Source organism: Tachyglossus aculeatus, chromosome 1 (genome assembly GCF_015852505.1).
Source record: "Tachyglossus aculeatus isolate mTacAcu1 chromosome 1, mTacAcu1.pri, whole genome shotgun sequence".
NCBI lineage: Eukaryota > Metazoa > Chordata > Mammalia > Monotremata > Tachyglossidae > Tachyglossus > Tachyglossus aculeatus.
The window spans coordinates 83,323,101-83,344,539 of NC_052066.1; the positions used below are offsets into that span (position 1 = coordinate 83,323,101).

A 21,439-nucleotide genomic window follows, 5' to 3' on the forward strand; every position below is an offset into this window, starting at 1 on the left:
CACTTCAATCCATACTTCATGCAGCTGCCCGGATTGTCTTTATCCAGAAATGCTCTGGACATGTTACTCCCCTCCTCAAAAATCTCCAGTGGCTACCAATCAATCTGCACATCAGGCAGAAACTCCTCACCCTCGACTTCAAGGCTGTCCATCACCTCGCCCCCTCCTACCTCACCTCCCTTCTCTCCTTCTCCAGCCCAGCCCGCACCCTCTGCTCCTCTGCCGCTCACCTCCTCACCGTACCTCGTTCTCGCCTGTCCCGCCATCAACCCCCTGCCCACGTCATCCCCCTGGCCTGGAATGCCCTCCCTCCTCACATCTGCCAAGCTGGCTCTCTTCCTCCCTTCAAGGCCCTACTGAGAGCTCACCTCCTCCAGGAGGCCTTCCCAGACTGAGCCCCCTCCTTCCTCTCTGCCTCATCCACCTCTCGATCCCGTCTTACCTCCTTCCCTTCCCCACAGCACCTGTATATATGTATATATGTTTGTACATATTTATTACTCTATTTATTTATTTATTTTACTTGTACATATCTATTCTATTTATTTTATTTTGTTAATATGTTTGGTTTTGTTCTCTGTCTCCCCCTTCTAGACTGTGAGCCCACTGTTGGGTAGGGACTGTCTCTATATGTTGCCAACTTGTACTTCCCAAGCACTTAGTACAGTGCTCTGCACACAGTAAGCGCTCAATAAATACAATTGATTGATTGATTGATTGAGGAAATGCAAGATTGAAGAGAGGGAGAGAGATCATGGCTGGAAATATAGATTTGGGTATCATCTGCATAGAGGTGACAGTTGAAGCCATGTGAGCGAATGAGTTCTCCAAGGGAGTGGGTGTAGATGGAGAATAGAAGGAAACCCAGACCTGTACCTTGAGGGACCCAGCAGTTAGGGGGTGGGAGGCAGAGGAGGAGCCCCTGAAAGAAACTGAGAATGAGCGGCCAGAGAGATAGGAGGAAAACCAGGAGAGGACAGTGTCAGTGAAGCCGAGGTTAGATAATGTTCTTTTTCCGTTGCTACTTGTCCCCTGACTTAAAATACCCTTTTAGATTTTGAGCTTCCTGGGGACCAAATCTGAATTAATGTCCATGTATTCTCCCTAATACTTTGTACAGTATTTGGAATAAGGTGCCCAACAAATGTCAGAAATAATAATAGGATTGAAGGTATTATTTCCAACTCCACAGTTCATAATCTTGAGCAACTCTCCTAAGCTCTCAGGGTTTAGAAAGGCTCACATGTAAAAAAGAGATTATGAAACATCCCTGCCTAGCTAGGCAAAAAGGTTACAGTAATGAGGTGACAAATGAAGACTCTTGAGTTCTTTGGACTTTGGCATTAAATTGGTGGTACGCCCATTGAATTTTAATGTTGATATTATTTGTAGGTCTCTCACTTAAAGGCAATGTTATAAAACTTACATTGGTTTAAGTAAGTTCACTTCCCCTCTTTAAAAATATTTTGACTGACTTCCATTTTAATTTAGTATAGATAATGACATTGCCAGTCTGTTAGGACATTGTGCTTTTTTACTGACTAAAGTGCTAAATAGTGCTTTGAAAATTAAGTACTGTATTTATATAGGTGGACAAAAAATAAAATTCAAAACGTTCTTTACTAGCTAATATTTACATTACGCTGGCCCTGCAACTTTGTTGTGTTTTTTTTAAACAATTATAAAATATGCTAGTATTGTTTTGATCTTTTTTTTTATTCGGGGAACACATTAATGAACTTTACATTATTTCCTAAGGGAAAATATGTTTGAATTGGTGCTCTTTCATTTAACACTGTATTTAAATGGAACTGGTTAAGAGTACAACTCCGGAACTGGCCAAAGATTAATGTAGTAAAATTGCTTTTCTTCTGGAAAGGACTCCCAAACTTTCCTCTGACACAAAATCAATAATGGAAAATGGAAATAAAACAAAACATTGCCCTGCTTACATTAGATAAGACTTAAGGCCAGGTTGTGAAATTCTCAGCACAGATTGATAACTATTACCAGTGCTGCAATAAGTGATATGTTCTTGGTGATTGTCGTAAGCCAAGAAATTTACAAAGAAGAAACAAACATCAGAGAGACTTTTCTATAGTTCATTCATTCGTTGGTGTTCAGTACATTGGCCTCTACATTTGGGACAGTTCAGTATATTATAGTTGGTCAATAAAATTCTTGCCCACAATAGAGGGTGAGACAAACATTAAAATGAATTACAGGTAGGGCAAGTGAGAGAGTATAAGGATATGTACATAAATGCTGTGGGGGTCAGACTGGAATGAATATTAGTACTTAAGGAGTATGGCATGATTTAGAGCATAGGGCACAGGCCCAGGAGTCAGAAGGCCCTGGGTTCTAATCCTGGCTCTGCCACATGTCTGCTGTGGCATATTTATTACTCTATTTATTTATTTATTTATTTATTTTACTTGTACATTTCTATCCTATTTATTTTATTTTGTTGGTATGTTTGGTTCTGTTCTCTGTCTCCCCCTTTTAGACTGTGAGCCCACTGTTGGGTAGGGACTGTCTCTATGTGTTGCCAATTTGTACTTCCCAAGCGCTTAGTACAGTGCTCTGCTCATAGTAAGCGCTCAATAAATACGATTGATTGATTGATTGATTGCTGTGTGAATTTAGGCAAAGTTGCTTCACATCTCTGGGTCTCAGTTATCTCATCTGTAAAATGGGGATTAAGATTGTGAGCCCCATGTGGGACAGGGACTGTGTCCAACCTGATTAACTTGTATCTACCCCAGTGCTTAGAACAGTGTTTGGCAAATAGTAAACACTTAACAATGCCATAATTATTATTACTAGTACAGATCCAATTGTGTAGGTGACTCAGAAGGGAGAGGAATTAGGAGAAATAAGGAGCTAGTCAGGGCAGGCCTCTAGGAGGAAATGAGGAAATATGATTATAGTATATCTCCCCTTTTATACTGTAAGCTCATTATGGGCAGGGATTGTTTCCACTAATTCTGTTGTATTGTACGCTCCCGAGCACTTAGAACTGTGTTCTGCGCATAGTGGGTGCTCAATTAATATGATTGATTGAGAGTATAGTTTTGAAGGTGGGGAGAGTGAAGGTATATTGGATATGAGGGATTTGAGGATCTGACCTCCCTGCTCCTTCTCTCTCAATTCCAGTCCATACTTTGTCTACTGCCCAGATCATTTTTCTACAAAAATGTTCGGTACATGTTTCCCCACTCAAGAAACTCCAGTGGTTGTCCATTCAGCTCCGCATCTAACAACAACTCCTTGCCTTAGGGTTTAAAGTACTCAATCACCTTGCCCCCTCCTACCTTACCTCACTGCTTTCCACTACAACCCGTCCCATCACTTCCCTCCTCTAATGGCAACTTACTCATTGTTCCTTGATCTCATCTCTCTCACTACCAACCTCTCTCCCACATCCTGCCTCTGGCCTGGACTGCCCTCCCTCTTCATATCCTACAGACAATCCCTTTCCCCACGTTTAAAGCCTTATAGAAGTCAAGCCTGGATAGATTGTTGTTGTCTTATGCCGTCGAGTCGTCTCCAACCCATAGCGACACCATGGACACATCTCTCCTGGAATGCCTCACTTCTAACTACAGTCATTCTGGTAGTGTATCCGTAGAGTTTTCTTGGTAAAAACTTGGAAGTGGTTTACCGTTGCCTCCTTCCATGCAGTCAACTTGAGTCTCAACTCTCTCCCATGTCACTGCTGTTCAGCACGGGGGAGTTTTAGCTTGTAGCAGATTGTCTTCCACTCACTAGCCACTGCCCAAGCTAGGAATGGAGTGGGTAGGCCTCTGCATGACTCTCCCTTCCATAGTCAAGACTGGTAGATTACTGAAAACTCTCCAGGTGGGATTCTGAGAGGGGCCTGGGAAGGTAGATGGGGTAATTATCAGAACAGAGATGGTAGTTGAAACCAAGGGAATGAATGAGTAACTGCTCATTTACAATCCACTCGCTGAACTTTGATTTCTTCTATCTCACCTCTGGGCTCTCGCCCACATCCTGCCTCTGGCCTGGAGTGCCCTCCCTCCTCATATCGGACAGATGATCACTTTCCCCACTTTCAGAGCCTTGTTGAAGTCAGGTCTGGAAAGGTAGATTTGGGAATCATCAGAACATAGATGGTAGTTGAAACCATGGGAATGAATGAGTTACTCATTCGTTACAACCCACTCACTGTACCTCGATCCCTTATATCTCACTCTTGACCTCTTGCCCACATCCTGCCTCTGACCTGGAATGCTCTCCCACTTCATGTGCAACAGACAATTACTCTTCCCACCTTCAAAGCCCTATTGAAGGCACATCTCCTCTAAGAGGCCTTCCCTGACTAAGCCCTCATTTCCTCTTCTCCCACTCCCTTCTGAGCTCCCCTTGCATTTAGATTTGTTTCCTTCATTCACCCCTCCCCCAGCCCCACAGCATTTATGTACATACCTGTAATTTATTTATTCATATTAATGTTGGTCTCCCTAACAATAATAGTAATAATAATAACTGCGGTATTTGTTAAGCACTTACAATGTGCCAGGCACTGTGCTGTGGATACAGATAAATACGGTTGGACATAGTTCCTGCCCCAAGTGGGGCTCACACACTCAATACCCATTTTATAGATGAGGTAACTGAGGCAAAGGGAGGTGAAATGACTTCCCCAAGGCCACACAGCAAATAGTGGAGATGGGATTCAAACGCATGACCTTCTGACACTCAGACCTGTGCTCTATCAACTATGCCATGCTGCTTCCCATAAGGACTATAAGACACCCAGAACCATGTTCTATCCATTATGCCATGCTGCTTCCCATAAGGACTATAAGGACTGCTAGACTATAAGGTCATTTTGGGCTGGCAACGTGTCTCTACCAACTCTCTTATATTGTACTCTCCCAAGAACTTAGTACAGTGCTTTGCGCACAGTAAGTGCTCAATAAATACTATTGATTGAGTTTTCCAAGGGGGTGGATGTAGATGAAAGACCCAGACCTGAGTCTTGAGCATCTCCTACAGTAAGAGGGTGAGAGGCAGAGGAGCAGCCTGTGAAAGAGACTGAGAAGGAGCTGCCAGAGAGATAGGAGGAGAACTAGGAGAAGACAGGGTTAGTAAAGACAAGGTTAGGTAATGTTTAAGGTGAATAGCCTGGTCCACAGCTTTGAAGGCACGTGAAAAGTCAAGAGAATTAGGATGGAGTAGTGGTTATTAGATTTGGCTAAAATAAGGTCATGGTGACCTTAGAGAGGGCTGCTTCCATGGAGCCCCCTCCTTCTAGACTGTGAGCCCATTGTTGGGTAGGGATTGTCTCTATTTGTTGCCAAATTGTACTCTCCAAGAGCTTAATACAGTTCTCTGCATACAGTAAGCACTCAATAAATACAATTGAATGAATAAATAAGTGAATGGAATGAAGAAGGTGGAAGCCGGATTACAGTGAGTCGAAGATAGTTGGGGGAGCAGAAGTGGAAGCATCAGGTGTAGACAGCTCACTCAAGGAGTTTGGAGAGGAATGGTAGGAGCGAGGTGGTATTTGTTAAGAACTTACTCTGTGCCAGACACTTTATTAAGCGCTGGGGTAGAGAGAGGTAAATCGATTTGGACACAGTCCCTGTACCATGTGTGGCCTACAGTCTCAAACCCTATTTTACAGATGAGGTAACTGAGGCATAGAGAAGTGAAGCAACTTGCCCAGGGTCACACAGCAGACATGACAGAGCTGGGATTAGAACCCATGACCTTCTGACTCCCAGGACTGTATTCTATCCACTGAGCCATGGTGCCATGGGATCAAGGCTCATGAGAAGCCGTGTGGCTACGAGAAGCAGCATGGCTCAGTGGAAAGAGCCTGGGCTTTGGAGTCAGAGGTCATGGGTTTAAATCCCGGCTCTGCCAATTGTCAGCTGTGTGACTTTGGGCAAGTCACTTCACTTCTCTGTGCCTCAGTTATCTCATCTGTTAAAGGAGGATTAAGACTGTGAGCCCCCCATGGGACAACCTGATTATCTTGTTACCTCCCCAGTGCATAGAACAGTGCTTTACACATAGTAAGCACTTAATAAATGCCATCATTATTATTATTATTATCAAGGGAGGGTTTTGTTAGGATAGAGGATACATAGACATGGTTGAGAGCAGTGGGGAAAGCACCAGTGGAAGGTAATAATTATGGATAATTAGTAACACTAATATTTGTGGATAATTTTATTTGCACTTAGTAAATATGTAGTAATACTTATGGGTAATTTTATTTCCGTATGAGAACATTTCTAAAATTTGAGATCACAATCTCTGTTCATTCATACTTTCGGCTGAAAATCTCTGAGGCTTTTGAACTCCTATTTGTAGCTCAGTTCAGTAGCCGGAATTGATAACTAGCTTCTGTTCATGGTAGTGTCTCTTAAGCTGATGTGGAAAATGGGGTTCAGTAATTTGCTTGCTCTAAAATGCTAGCCTCTTTTGTGAAGAGCAAATAACATTTTTCCAACTGGGTTATACAAAGCAATAAACAGGGCTGAGGGCTGCAGAATTAGGCCAGCTATTGGCTTCTGAGGTGGGCAACCCAGCTGGGTTTAAGAAATCTTTGGATGACAACTCAGAACTTGAACACAGAGTGACATTCTCTTCAGTCGACCTAAAGCGCACGGATATGACTTCCTGTGGGGCAGGGGACTCTGTCATCTAGTTCAATGAGTTGAGTTCACCTTGCTAAGAACATCATCTCAAAACAGGCAAAGCCATTTTCCTGTTATCTCCCTTCGCACAATCCAGCGATCTGTAATCTGGGTAACCCGTGTGTGCATAAGTAATTTCAGGGCCAAAATCCCATTGCTTTAAATTGGTTCACTGGATCTCAGGTTGGGTGCCTAAAATAGCTTATTTGCAGTAGACGTTAAGGGAGAAATAAGGAGAGAGAGAGGAAGGGATGGAGAAAGAAAGGGAATAGCAGAAGGAGCAAAAGAAGGAGGAGAGAAAAGCCAGAGGTTCAGAGGACAAGAAAGAAATTCACCAAGTCACTGTACACTGTAGATTTCCTCCTCCTCCTCCTCCTCCTCCACTGCTGCGCAACCTCCTCTTCCTTCTTTTGATGCCACCATCAAGTGTCTACATGGACCCAGCAGAACAACTGGGATGGGGAAGCCTGGGGTACTCAACTCCGTACTAATCCTCCTCAACCTCTCAACTACCTTTGACACTACCAACCATCCCTTTCTCCTGGAAACATTATCCAATCTCGGCTTCACCTACACCGTCCTTTCCTGATTCTCCTATTTCTCTGGCCACTCATTCTCCATCTCTTTTGCGGACTCCTCCTCTGCCCCCCTCCTCCAAACTGTGGGAGTCCCTCAGGGTTCAGTTCTGGTTCCCCTTCTGTTCTCCATCTACATCCTCTCCCTTGGAGAGCTCATTCACACTCATAGCTTCAACTACCATCTCAATGTGGATGATTCCCAAATCTACATCTCCGGCCCAGATCTCTCTCCTTCTCTGTAGTCTCTCATTTCCTCCTGCCTTCGTGAATGATATCTCTACCTGGATGTTCCTCTAACACTGCAAACTTAACATGGCCAAAACAGAACTCCTCAAATTCCACCCAAACTCTATCCTCCCCTTGACTTTCCCATTACTGTAGACCACACAGTGTCCCTGTCTCAACAAGCCCATAACCTTGACATTTTCCTCAACTTATCTCTCTAATTCAACCAACGTACTGAATCTGTCACTAAATCCCATCGGTTCAACCTTCACAACATCACTAAAACTCACACTTTCCTCTCCATTCATCCTGCTACCACATTAGTCTAAGCTCTTATCCTATCCTGCCTTGATTACTGCATCAGCCTCCACGCTGACCTCCCTGCCTCCTCTCTCTCTCTCCACTTCAGTCCATACTTCACTGCCCAGATAATTTTTCTACAAAAATGTTCAGTCCATATTTCCCTACTCCTCAAGAACCTCCAGTGGTTTCCCATCCACCTCTATATCAACCAGAAACTCCTTACCAATCACTTAAACGATTTTCAATCAACTTGCCCCCTCCTACTTTACCTCCCTGATTTCCTGCTAAAACCCAGCCCACACATTCCACTCCTCTAATGCCAACCTACTTATTGTACCTCAGTCTCATCTATCTAACCAGTGACCCCTTACCCTCATCCGGCTGTTGGCCTGAAACTCTCCCTCCACACCCTTCCCACCTTCAAAGCCTTTTTCATTCTTCATTCATTCAATTGTATTTATTGAGCACTTACTGTGTGCAGAACACTGTACTTAGCGCTTGGGAAGTACAAGTAGGCAACATATAGAGATGGTCTCTACCCAACAATGGGCTCACATAATAATAATAGTAATAATAATGCCATTTATTAAGTGCTTACTATGAGCAAACCACTGTTCTAAGCACTGGGGAGGTTACAAGGTGATCAAGGTGTCCCACGGGGGGCTCACAGTCTTAATCCCCATTTTACAGATGAGGTAACTGAGGCACAGAGAAGTTAAGTGACTTGCTCAAAGTCACACAGCTGACAATTAGCAGAGCCGGGATTTGAGCCCCATGACCTCTGACTCCAAAGCCCGTGCTCTTTCCACTGAGCCACAGTACACATAAAAGCACATCTCCTCCAAGAGGTCTTCCTTGACTAAACCCTCATCTCCTCTTATCCCATTCCTTTCTGCATCACACTTGCAGTTGGATTCGAATTGTACTTTCCAAGCACTTGGTAAAGCGCTCTGCATGCAGTAAGCACTCAATAAATATGATTGAATGAATTTGCATGCTTTATTCACCCTTCCCTCAGCCACACTACATTCATGCACCTATCTGTAATTTATTTATCTGTGTTAGTGCCTGTCTTCCCAATAAGCTACAACCTAACTATGGCCAGGAAATGTGTCTACCAACTCTGTTATAGTATACTCTCCCAAGCACTTAGTACAATACTCTGCACACAGTAAGCTCTCAATAAATACAGTTGATTGATTGACTGATTAATTGAATGCCCTACCACCACCCAAATAGGGTGACAATGGCAGCAGCATAGGTATCAACTCTGACCATGCCCTGCCAGAAGCTTGTTGCCTAGTGGGTAGAGTGCAGACCTGTGAGTCAGAAGGACCTGGGTTTTAATCCTGGCAGCATGGCTCAGTGGAAAGAGCACGGGCTTGGGAGTCAGAGGTCGTGGGTTCTAATCCCGGCTCTGCCACTTAGCTGTGTGACTTTGGGCAAGTCACTTAACTTCTCTGGGCCTCAGTTACCTCATCTGTAAAATGGGGATGAAGACTGTGAGCCCCCCGTGGGACAACCTGATCACCTTGTATCCTCCCCAGTGCTAAGAACAGTGCTTGGCACATAGTAAGCACTTAACAAATACCAACATTATTATTATTATTACTGTGTGACTCTGGACAAGTCATTTAACTGCTCTGTACCTCAGTTTCCTTATCTATTAAATGAGGATTAATGCCATGAGCCCCATCTGGGACATGAACTGTGTCCATGCCGATTACCTTGTATCTACCCCAGTGCTTAGTACAGTGTCTGGCACATGGCAAGTGCTTATCAAATGCCGCAAAAAAACCTGACCCTTTAGGGCTATTTATTAACACTAACAGCTCCTATTAAGACCGATACTGTCCTAGTTGCTTAAGAACACAAGAGAGAATCAAATCAATCAATCAGTGGCATTTACTGAGTGCATACTACATGCTGAGCACTGTACTACAAGCTTTGGAAAGAACATTATAGTAGAGTTAGTAGAATTGGTAGACATAATCCCTGCCCACAAGGAGCTCACACTCTAGAGGAGTCAAAGATAGAACTCCCTCTTTTAAGGAACGTACAACCTAATGGGACACACAAGTGGAAACAAATCGCCAAACCCACAATAGGTAAAAGTCTAGTAGCATAGTTATTAATCATAAAAAACAATTTAATTATATAAATTAATTATATCAATAAAAAAGTAAGCTGACAGACCAATAAGTGCAGTTCTTGGAGTTACCAGTGCAGATGTCACATTTCTAACTTATTGTGGGCAGGAAACTTGCCTACCAACTCCATTACATTGTACTCACCCAAGAGCTTAGTACAGTGCTCTGCGCACATCATCATCATCATCAATTGTATTTATTGAGCACTTACTATGTGCAGAGCACTGTACTAAGCGCTTGGGAAGTACAAATTGGCAACATATAGAGACAGTCCCTACCCAACAGTGGGCTCACAGTCTAAAATGGGGAGACAGAGAACAAAACCAAACATACTAACAAAATAAAATAAATAGAATAGATATGTACAAGTAAAATAAATAAATAAATAAATAGAGTAATAAATATGTACAAACATATATACATATATAAGCACTCATTAAAAACAATTGACTGATTGAATGACCAGAAAGTGCTAAGGATTGCCCCAAGAAGGGGCAGTTTAGCTTTGACTCCAGTGGCAGAAATAATGATACCAGCAGCGGTAGTTTTGCTCCCATCGAAGAGTAAACAAAGGAAGAGGAAATTGGGTGGTCTGTCCTCCCTTCTTCCTCCTTCTCCCCCTTATGGCAGCCACTGCCACAGTGCCTGTCAGATGCACAGAAAGACGGACTCCAGTGGCTTCCTAACCTAAGCCTTTCAAGTGGTGGAACATCATCAATCGTATTTATTGAGCGCTTACTGTGTGCAGAGCACTGTACTAAGCGCTTGGGAGGTACAAATTGGCAACATGTAGAGACAGTCCCTACCCAACAGTGGGCTCACAGTCTAACTTAGACTCTGAGCTCCATATGGAGGCAGGGACGGTGTCCAACCTTATCGTCTTGTATCTAACCCCAATGCCCAGCACAGTGCTTAGCACAGAGTAAACACCACCTGTAAGCTTCCTGTGGGCAGAGACTATGTCTGTTTATTGTTGTAGGGCACGCTCTCAAGTGCTTAGTGTTGTTCCCTGCGAAGCAGCTCTGAGAAGCAGTTCTGAGAAGCGAAGCACCTCTGAGAAGCAGTGTGGCTTAGTGGAAAGAGCATGGCTTTGGGAATCAGAGGTGGTGGGTTCTAATCCCGGCTCCTCCACTTGTCAGTTGTGTGACTTTAGGCAAGTCACTTAATTTACCTGTGCCTCAGTTACCTCATCTGGGGATTAAGACTGTAAGCCCCACGTGGGACAACCTGATAACCTTGTATCTATCCCAGAGCTTAGAACGGGGCTTGGCACGTAGTAAGCACTCAACGAATACCGTCATTATTATTATATTGTTATAGCAAGCACTCAATAAACACGACTGATTGACAAACGAATGCCATAGTTATTAAATTAATAATTAATAGTAATGCATTTAAAGACCATGACCACATCGCCTTAAGTGGGATGTGTGGTCAGCTTAGTGATTATTGTTATTGTATGGGCAACCTGAAGCAGGATTGGAGTTTGATGGTGCTTGGGCTAGTTTGCCTTGATTGAAGAACAACTCTGAAAGTCTCTAAACTTCAATAAAGAATTCTATTGCCCCATAAGGGAAAATATTAGTGTAGTGTAGATCTGAACCTTCAGTAGTTGGAAAACCAAATTGTTATTCTGGACTGAAGTTTCCAGATGGGACAGGGAGTTCCACCCACGTTCATTGCTTGGTCCAGACACGTGACTGAAACCCAAGTTGAGTAAAGCTGAAACATTTCATGGTTTTATACTGTGCACCCGCAGGCTGGATGTCGGGAATATGGTCTGATGGACCACTCAGCAGTCTTCAGCACTGTGGACCACCCCCTTCTCCTTGAAACATTATCCAACCTTGGCTTCATTGACATGACTGTTCAATCAGTCAATACTATTTATTCAGCATTTACTCTGTTTAGAGCACTATATTAAGTACTTGGGCAAGTGCAATGTAACAGTAGTCATGTTCCCTGCCCATAAGGGGGATACTCAATCTCTTTTTCAGGCTCCTCCTCTGCCTCTCACTCTCTGTCAGTGGAGGGTGGGGGGAGTCCCCTTTTATTCTCCATTTACACCCATTTCTTGGAGAACTCATTTGCTCCTGAGGCTTCAAACTACCATCTCTATGCAGATGATTCCCAAATTTATCTCTCTAGCCCTGACCTCTCTCCTCCTCTGCAGTCTCGCATTTCCTCCTGCTTTCAGGGATCCCTTCCTGGATGTTGCACCAATTCCTCAAACTAAATATGTTCAAAACAAAACTCAACTTCTCACCTAAATCCCATCTTCCCCCTATCATTCCCATCCATGTAGATAATATCACCATCTTCTCTCTCTCACAATCCTTTAACTTTGGCATTATTCTCGACATCTCTCTCATTAACTCACACATTCAATCTGTCACCAAGTCCTGTCTGTTCCTTCTTCACAACCTCACTAAAATCCATCCTTTTCTCTCCATCCCAACTGCTACTATGCTGATCCAAGCACTTATTATATCCCACCTTGATACTGCAAAGGCCTCCTTGTTGACCTCCCTTGCCTCCTGTGTCTCCCCACTCCAGTCCATACTTCACTCTGCTGTCTGGATCATTTTTTCTCAAAAATGTTCAGTCCATATCTCCCCAATCCTCAAGAACCTCCAATGATTGCCCGTCCACTTCTGCATCAAACAGAAACTCCTTATTCTCAACTTTAAAGCACTCAATCAGCTCACCCCCTCCTGATTTCCTAATATAGCCCAGCCTGCACACTTAGCTCCTCTAGAGCTAGCTTTCTCACGATGCCTCAATCTTGTCTATCTCACCACCGAGCCCTTGTCCACATTCTCCCCCTGGTCTGGAACTCCCTTCCCCTTCATGTAAGATAGATCACCTCTCCCCGTTGAAGCCTTATTAAAATTATATCTCCTCCAGATGCCTTCCCTGATTTAGCCTTCCTTCCCCTATTCTCTCTCCCTTCTGTGTTGCCTATGCACTTGGATCTGTGCCCTTTAAGAATTTGCTCTTCATCCACCTTCAGCCCCACTGCACTTATGTACATATCCCTAATTAAATTATGTATTTATATTAAGATCTGAGTAAGTTCCTTGTAGGCAGGGAACATGTCTGCCTATGCAGTTTTTTGTACTCTCCCACCTCTTAGTACAGTGCTCTATACACAACACGCACTCAATAAATCCAATTCATTGACCGATTAGTAATAGTAACATTTATTGAGCAACCAGTTGGTGCAGTGCACTGTAATGTACAGTGTACTCACTGTTCCTCAATTTCATCTACCTTCCTTCCTACCTCTTGCCTATGTCCTGCTTCTATCCTGAAATGCCCTCCTTTCTTTCATTCAATCGTATTTATTGAGCGCTTACTGTGTGCAGAGCACTGTACTAAGCACTTGGGAAGTACAAGTTGGCAACATATAGAGACAGTCCCTACCCAACAGTGGTCTCTCCTTCTTCATATTTGACAATTACTCTCCCCAACTTCTAAGCCTTATTGATGGCACATCTCCACCAAGATGCCTTCCCTGACTAAGCCCTCTTTTCCTTTCCTTCTGCCCCTCAGTGTTGCCCTGACTTGCTCCCTTTATTCATCCCCTTATGTACTTATGTACATATCTGTAATTTATTTGTATTAATGTCTGTCTCCCCCTCTAGGCTGTAAGCTCACTGGGACTGGTAATGTTCTGTTTTATTGTACTCTCCCAAGCTTAGTACAGAACTCTGCACACAGTACTGATTGACTGATTAATATAGTTTAAGATTACGCTTCTTGGACCATGGGTAATGTGTGGAAGAGTAAGCAAAGGTGAAGATGATGGTAGAGGTAGGGGAAATGAACCATCACTTTATCCCCTTAACATAAATTCATTCATTCATTCATTAAATCGTATTTATTGAGCGCTTACTGTGTGCAGAGCACTGTACTAAGAGCTTGGGAAGTACAAGTTGGCTTCATATAGAGACGGTCAATCAATCAATCAATCAATCAATCGTATTTATTGAGCACTTACTGTGTGCGGAGCACTGTACTAAGCGCTTGGGAAGTACAAGTTGGCAACATATAGAGACAGTCCCTACCCAACAGTGGGCTCACAGTCTAAAAGGGGGAGACAGAGAACAAAACCAAACATACTAACAAAATAAAATAAATAGAATAGATATGTACAAGTAAAATAAATAAAGTAATAAATATGTACAAACATATATACATATATACAGGTGCTGTGGGGAAGGGAAGGAGGTAAGACGGGGGATGGAGAGAGGGGGCGAGGAAGGAAGGGGCTCAGTCTGGGAAGGCCTCCTGGAGGAGATGAGTTCTCAGTAGGGCCTCATTATTATCATTATTCATTCATTCAATCGTATTTATTGAGCGCTGTGTGCAGAGCACTATACTAAGTGCTTGGATAGGCACCTCAGGGGGCTGAGAGGCTGTGGGTCCCTACCCAACGATGGGCTCACAGTGGCACCATCCTCCAGTTTGGGAATGAAGCTCTTGAGAAGTCAGGGATTACATATTTTTTTATACCCCTAATCTACTCTCTCATATCTTCATTGGCCCAGAATTCGAGAATGAGTAAAGCAATTTAAATTGGACAGGACGTTTGCACCAAATTCCCCAGAGCACATGTGTGGAACAGTACAGCAGTAAAGAGAACCAGCTGAGGTTAGGGATTGTTGGAGTGTGAGAAGAGAGAGCTGGGGATGGTCCGTAAACATCAGCTGGTGGTAATCATGAGAAAGTCATAGGATTTAGCATCTGGAAACTTTTTTTTAAGATTGTTTATTAGAATGGGTGGGGAGACGGAACTAAGAAAAATGGGAGCTAGGAAGCAGAATGCAGGACGTTTTTCATTTATCACAGAAGATTGTGCCCAACTGCATCCACATTGGAAAATCAGCATGCAAGGACCATTTCCCTAGGTTCAGAGATATTATACTGATGTTTCATTCAGCAATTGGAAGCATCTATTCCTGAGAAGGTGCTTTTTCGATAATGAAATATAGACATCTTTAAAATCACAGGCGGCTGCCTGTGACTCACCATTCTAATAATCATCGATTGACATTAGCATTTGAACACTAGAAGAGAAAAGCCTTTTCTTAGGAGCCTAACTTTCAGAGAAAGGCTGTTGGGACTCTGATTAATACTGCTGTTTGATCTTTACATGCTCTGACTGATTTAATTCTTGATAATTTGGAGTATATTTCTGATTCATGGAAATTACAACTTTGGATGACTAAGAATAATAATGATCATAATTGCGGTACTGCTGATTATGTGTTTACTATATGTAAAGCACTATACTAAGCACTAGGGTGGATTCCAGTTAATCAGGTTGGATAATAATAATAATAAAATTGTGGTATTTGTTAAGTGCTTACTATGTGCCAAACACTGTTCTAAGCACTGGGGTAGATGCAAGGTAATCAGGTTGTCCCAAGTGGGGCTCACAGTCTTAATCCCCATTTTACAGATGAGGTTACTGAGGCACCGAGAAATTAAGTGTCTTGCCCAAAGTCACACAGCTGATAAGTGGCAGAGGTGGGATTAGAACTCACAACCTCTGACTCCCAAGCCTGGGTTCCTTCCATTAAGCCACACTGCTTCTCGCTGCTTTCCTAATAGGAATAGATGCTTCTAATTGCTGAATGAAACCAGTATAGTATCTCTGAAACTAGGGAAATGGTCCTCGCATGCTGATTTCCCAATGTGAATGGCTGTTAGGCACAATCTTCTGTGATAAATGAAAAAAAGTCCTGCTTTCTAGATGAAGTTCCTATCCTTCAAGGAGCTCACAAGCTAAAGGGAAGGTAGAACAGATATCCAATTCTCATTTAACAGATGAGGAACAGAAACAGAGATGTCAAGTAAGTTGCCCAAAGTCCCAAGCAGATCACACATTATGGCTTGAACAACGGGGGACTGTCAAGTCCTCAGCTTAAAAGAACAATCAAAGCCCAAGTTATCTGAGACTTTGAAAATATTTCTAAATGACACCTTTGGATGTGAGTATTGAACTGCTGGCAGTTTGTAGAAACATCAAGTGAACTTTTCTATGCAAGCAGACAAGGGAAAAGAACAAATTTGATTCAATGCAATCGTATCAATTCAATTCAATCAATTAAATCAGTTTACCACAGGGTAAACTGCCTGTATAAAGGATCATCGGCATCCGTGACGTTCATGTATACATAGTTGTGCTGTCATGTTTGAAGTTCACCATGCCTGACACTGTTTTGGTTTTGCTTTCTTATCTTTAAACTGTTAACGGATAGCCCATCCTTGATGGCAGGGTGCCATACAGACCATTCTGTGACAAGTGATTCCTAGTTTTCAGCTAGAATGAAACATTGTGCGACATCTCATTTGACTGTGTCACGAAGCTCTTCTTTATGTCCTCCATGCTTGCAGTGTCCCAATTTCAGCTACCATAGAACAGTTGTTTGGGTATCTTGCCGTCATCTATTTTCCGCACCCATCCCACCCAATGCAGCTGGGTCAAACTGATCATAGGTTCAATGCCTGCGGATTGATTTTGTTCTAATACTTCACTGTCCGTGACCCTATCTTGCCATCTGATGTTGAGTGGAGCCCAAAAATGATGCTGAGGAACCGCTCAAGTTGTCAAAAATGATGTCTGTAGGAAGTCCAGGCCTCAGAGCTCTTGAGGAGATTGTGTTAGCTAGAACTCCCAGGAATTCCTTGCCTAATTCCCCATCAGCTACCTAATTCCCCATCAGATTAATTACCTAATTACCTAATTCCCTAATTAATTACCTAATTAATTGCCTAATTACCTAATTCCCCATCAGATACCTATGGTTTTGGTCCGAATGTGGAGAAGCTTGAGTTAGCTTTTGTCCTCAGGGGACTATCCCCCTCTTCCCCACCCATTGTGTGAACTTCTGTCCCACCCCCATTTTATCCCTCACAGTTCACCTGAGGGCTGATCAGAAGTAGGAATGGCATTGGAAACACACCATTTTGGTACACACAGGCTTAGCGGGTGCTTATATGTTACATGCACTTGACAAGACCTTGTAGGTGAATCTCCTGTGATGTAAAAATGTTCACCGTGCTTCTCACGCGTGGTAGTCACAGTGAGGCCACAGATCAACTTTTAGATAGTCAGTTTCACCTAGCTGTCTAAGGAGTTTCTTGTCAGCTTTCAACTAGCTCCTGAGAGTCCCTCCCTGCATTTTCTTGGGGCAGCCTCAGCTTTGCGCATAATAGCATTACTGCCATAATTTTGGAGAGCTGGTTACTATAGAAAAACAAACTTTTTCATCCAGGGACCCTTAATGCTAGCCCATCTGTTCCCCAACAGATTGGACATTATCTCAGTGGAAAGAGCATGGACTTGGGAATCAGAGGCCATGGGTTCTAATCCTGACTCCACCACTTGTCAGCTGTGTGACTTTGGGTAAGTCACTTCACTTCTCTGTGCCTCAGTTCCCTTATCTGTAAAATGGGGACTAAGACTGTGAGCCCCACGTGGGACAACCTGATCACTTTGTATCCCCCCCAGTGCTTAGAACAGTGCTTGGCACATGGTAAGGGCTTAACAAATACCATCATTATTATTATTTGTGTTTTGGTCTTGGGCCTAATAACACACTGCTGCCCAGAGACATACTAAAATGCAGGAGGTCATGGGTCACTCAGTGCCCATGACCCCAAGCTGAGCAAATGGCCACCATTTGTCTAACTCCTTGTGCCCCCACGAAGAGCTGTCCTAAAGCACAACTTCCCCCCTAACTCCTGCTCTGTGATGAAAACACCTTCCCTCCACTTTCCTTAGTGTTGGCCCATTGCTGAGCCCTTCACTGTGAGGGAAATTCATTCATTCATTCAATTCAATCGTACTTATTGACAGCTTACTGTGTGCAGAGCACTGTATTAAGTGCTTGGAAAGTACAATACAGCAATATAAAGAGACAATCCCGGCCCAGAACGGGCTTCCACTGGGACTGCAGAAAGCATCTGCAGCATGGAAGCAGCTGCATTGGTGGAGAAGGGGGAATTATTAGTTGTTAATGGAAAAGTTCACTTGAGGCATACAATTGTGAATGGCCTGTCCCCACAGGGCTGGGAGGAGATTGCGAAAGCAGTATGGCATAGTGGCTAGTGCACAAGCCTGGAAGTCAGAAGGTCATGGGTTCTAATCCCAGCTTTGCCACTTATCTGCTGTGAGACCTTGGGTAAGTCACTTCACTTCTCTGTGCTTCAGTTACCTCATTTGTAAAATGGAGATCAAAACTGTGAGTCCCACATGGGACAGGGACTGTGTCCAACCCACCTTGCTTATATCCACCCCAGTGCTTATTACAGTGCTTGGCACATAGTAAGTGCTTAATAAATACCATTATTATTATTATTATTATTGTTATTCTCCTCCTTAACAGGCTAAAGAGCCCCAGCTCAAGGGCACAGAAGCAGTTGCGTTAAAGCACTCCACCACCTTGCCCCGTTCTACCTCACCTCGCTATGCCCCTACTACAACACAGCCTGTGCACTTGACTCCTCTAATGCTAACCTTCTCACTGTGCCGCAATCTCATCCATCTCACCGCAGACCCCTCGCTCACATCCTGCCTCTGACCCGGAACACCCTCCCTTCTCCAGTCCACCAGACAATCACTCTCCCCCCTTCAAAGCCTTTTTGAAGGCATACCTCCCATTGGAAGCCTTCTGTAAACCCCACTTTCCTCTTCTCCCACTCCCTTCTGCATCGCCCTATCTTGCTCCCTTAATTCTTCCCCAGTCTAAAAGTCCCACAGCATTTGTGTAGATTTCTGTAATTTATTTATTAATGTTAACGCCTGTCTCCCCCTCTCTAGACTGTAAACTCGTTGCAGGCAGGAAATGTGTCTGTTTATTGTTGTATTGTACTCTCCCAAGCAATTAGTACAGTGCTCTGCATATAGTAAGTGCTCAATAAATACGACTGAAGGAATGAATGAATCTGTTTCCCCTGCTAGATTGTAAGCTCCTTGAGGTTGGGTATTATGTCTACTAAGTCTGTCGAACTTTCCCAAGCACTGATTACAGAGCTCTGCATACAGTAGATGCTCAATAAATGTAATCAATTAACTGAACATATGATTGCATCCTGAATCACTGTATAATGTAGAGAGATTTCCTGATGTCGGTTTATTTGTATTGATGTCTGCCTCCCCTCCTCTAGACTGTGAGTTCATTGTGGGCACGGATGCTCACTCTTTATTACTGTTTTGTACTTTCCCAAGCACTTAGTACAGTGGTCTGCACACCGTAAGTGCTTAATAAATATGATTGAATAAATGAATGAATGAGTTAATAAATGAATATAGTCTCATTTGTTACAAATTAGGATTCATTCCTGGGCCTCTTTAAATGCTTTTTATTTTAATGTTAAATATACAAAAATGCCATTTAATTTTTTTGAAATTAAATGAAAGTATCACAACATTGTGACAAGTTTTAATAAGGTTATGACTTTTTTCGGGAGGCTGCAGAAGTAGAAGCTTGTTCTGTTGACTTTTGATTTGAATACCTAATTTCTCTGATTTAGATTTGATAGCAGGCTTCTTGTTTTTTCCACAAAGTACCCAGTAGCCAATGGATATCTTTACAAATTCTCAGCTTATCTTTTAAGTACTCTTTTCATTTGAGTTTTCAATCATTTCTGGAAGTTCATCTGCTTTCTTGAAAATAATTGCAAGATTCCTTAATTTCAAAGTGTTAGCAGGTGGTGGAGAGGCCATAGCTCGTTGTCTGTTTCAGCATCTTGCAGTGAATGATCCAGTGGATTGTCAAAGTTCCATGAGGTCCTTCAGAGCAGCAGTGTGGTTCAGTGAAAAGAGCAAGGGCTTGGGAGCCAGAGGTCATGGGTTCTAATCTCAGCTCCGCCACATGTCTGCTGTGTGACCTTGGGCAAGTCACTTAACTTCTCTGAGCCTCAGTTACCACATCTGTAAAATGGGGATGAAGACTGTGAGCCCACGTGGGACGACCTGATCACCTTGTATCCCCCCAGTGCTTAGAACAGTGCTTAGCACATAGTAAGCAATTAACAAATGCCATCATTACTGTTATTATTTGGACAACAATTCTTCTGCATAAAATGCAATTAATTCACTCTCTGCAACATCCATTTCAGAATTAAGTTGCCTCTCTAGTTCAACAGCCTCTATGGCTATCATCTTGGTAGTCTTCTTCTATACCTTGAAAATCAATTACAGATTGTGGGCAGAGCTTTTTCCAAGAGCTGTACGTTGTTGCTTATTTCATTTAAGGCTAAGGTGGGTAGGAGGAAGCAAGGAGAAATTGACCTACTTGTCGCCCTAGCTCGGGAATTCCGGGCAATTGGGCTTTTGCATGGGGTCTATTTATTTATTTATTTATTTATTTTACTTGTACATATCTATTCTATTTATTTTATTTTGTTAGTATGTTTGGTTTTGTTCTCTGTCTCCCCCTTTTAGACTGTGAGCCCACTGTTGGGTAGGGACTGTCTCTATATGTTGCCAATTTGTACTTCCCAAGCGCTTAGTACAGTGCTCTGCACATAGTAAGCGCTCAATAAATACGATTGATGATGCATGGGGTAAGACATTCATTCATTCAGTCGCATTTATTGAGCACTTACTGTGTGCAGAGCACTGTACTAAGCGCTTGAGGTTGTAACTCCAAGTTGACCTGGGTTAAGGTATCAAACAATACCAGCTAAATCCTGCAGTGGGTTCCACAAAGGTTTGGTGGATTTTGTTCTGTGAAATGTTAATCAGGTGATATTTTTCAAGATGATCCCATAAAGCAGTGCTTTTAACAAGTCTCCCGGCCTGCTCTCTGCATAATTTAAATTACAAAGTCATGGGACTTTCTGAGCAGGGGTTGGTGCCAGGGATAATGGAGACGGGCCTTTCCATGAAGCTCTGAAGGAAGGAACCCACCCTGGCTGCGTGCATGGTTTCCTCTGCTGTGCTGGCTCATTTTTCCAAGCTGAGGAGTGGGGGAAGCCAGAAAATATGTTTTCCTCTTGCTATCCTGGCTCATTTTCCCAGGCTCCAGAGCGGGCAGGGAAGCACATTTTCCTCCACTGTCCCAGCTCATTTTGCCGGGCTTTGGAGTGGCAGCTGCGCACAAAAAGCAGGAAAACGCATTTCCCTCTCTGTCCCTGCTCATTTTCCTGGACTGACAAGTGGCGGAGATGGGATTAGAACCCATGACTTCTGACTCCCGAGCCTGGGCTCTTTCCACCAAACCATGCTGCTTCTCTCTTTACCACTTCCTTAGGACACCTTATACAAGAGGTGGTTGCAATGAAGGAAGCAAGAAAACATGTTTCCCTCTGGTGTCCTGGCTCATTTTCCCTAGTTTGGGGAGAGCTGCCGCTGCTGCTCTCCTCCCCGCCATCCCACCCTGCACTCCACCACCACGGCCACAGCTTGGGACCGCAGGGCAGAAGGAGCTAGGTTTGGTGCACAGAGCTCGAGAAGGTTCATCTGGCCCAGTTCCGTCTCCCCACG

General features: G+C 43.4%; 1 non-coding gene across 1 annotated transcript; it reads right to left on the reverse strand.

Annotated features, from left to right (window-relative positions):
* Positions 1-3,741: 3,741 nt before the first annotated feature.
* On the reverse strand, positions 3,742-3,879 carry LOC119938408. The gene has a single exon (XR_005454426.1). It is a non-coding gene; the product is annotated as a small nucleolar RNA SNORA7 (small nucleolar RNA).
* Between the last annotated feature and the right edge of the window lie 17,560 nt (positions 3,880-21,439).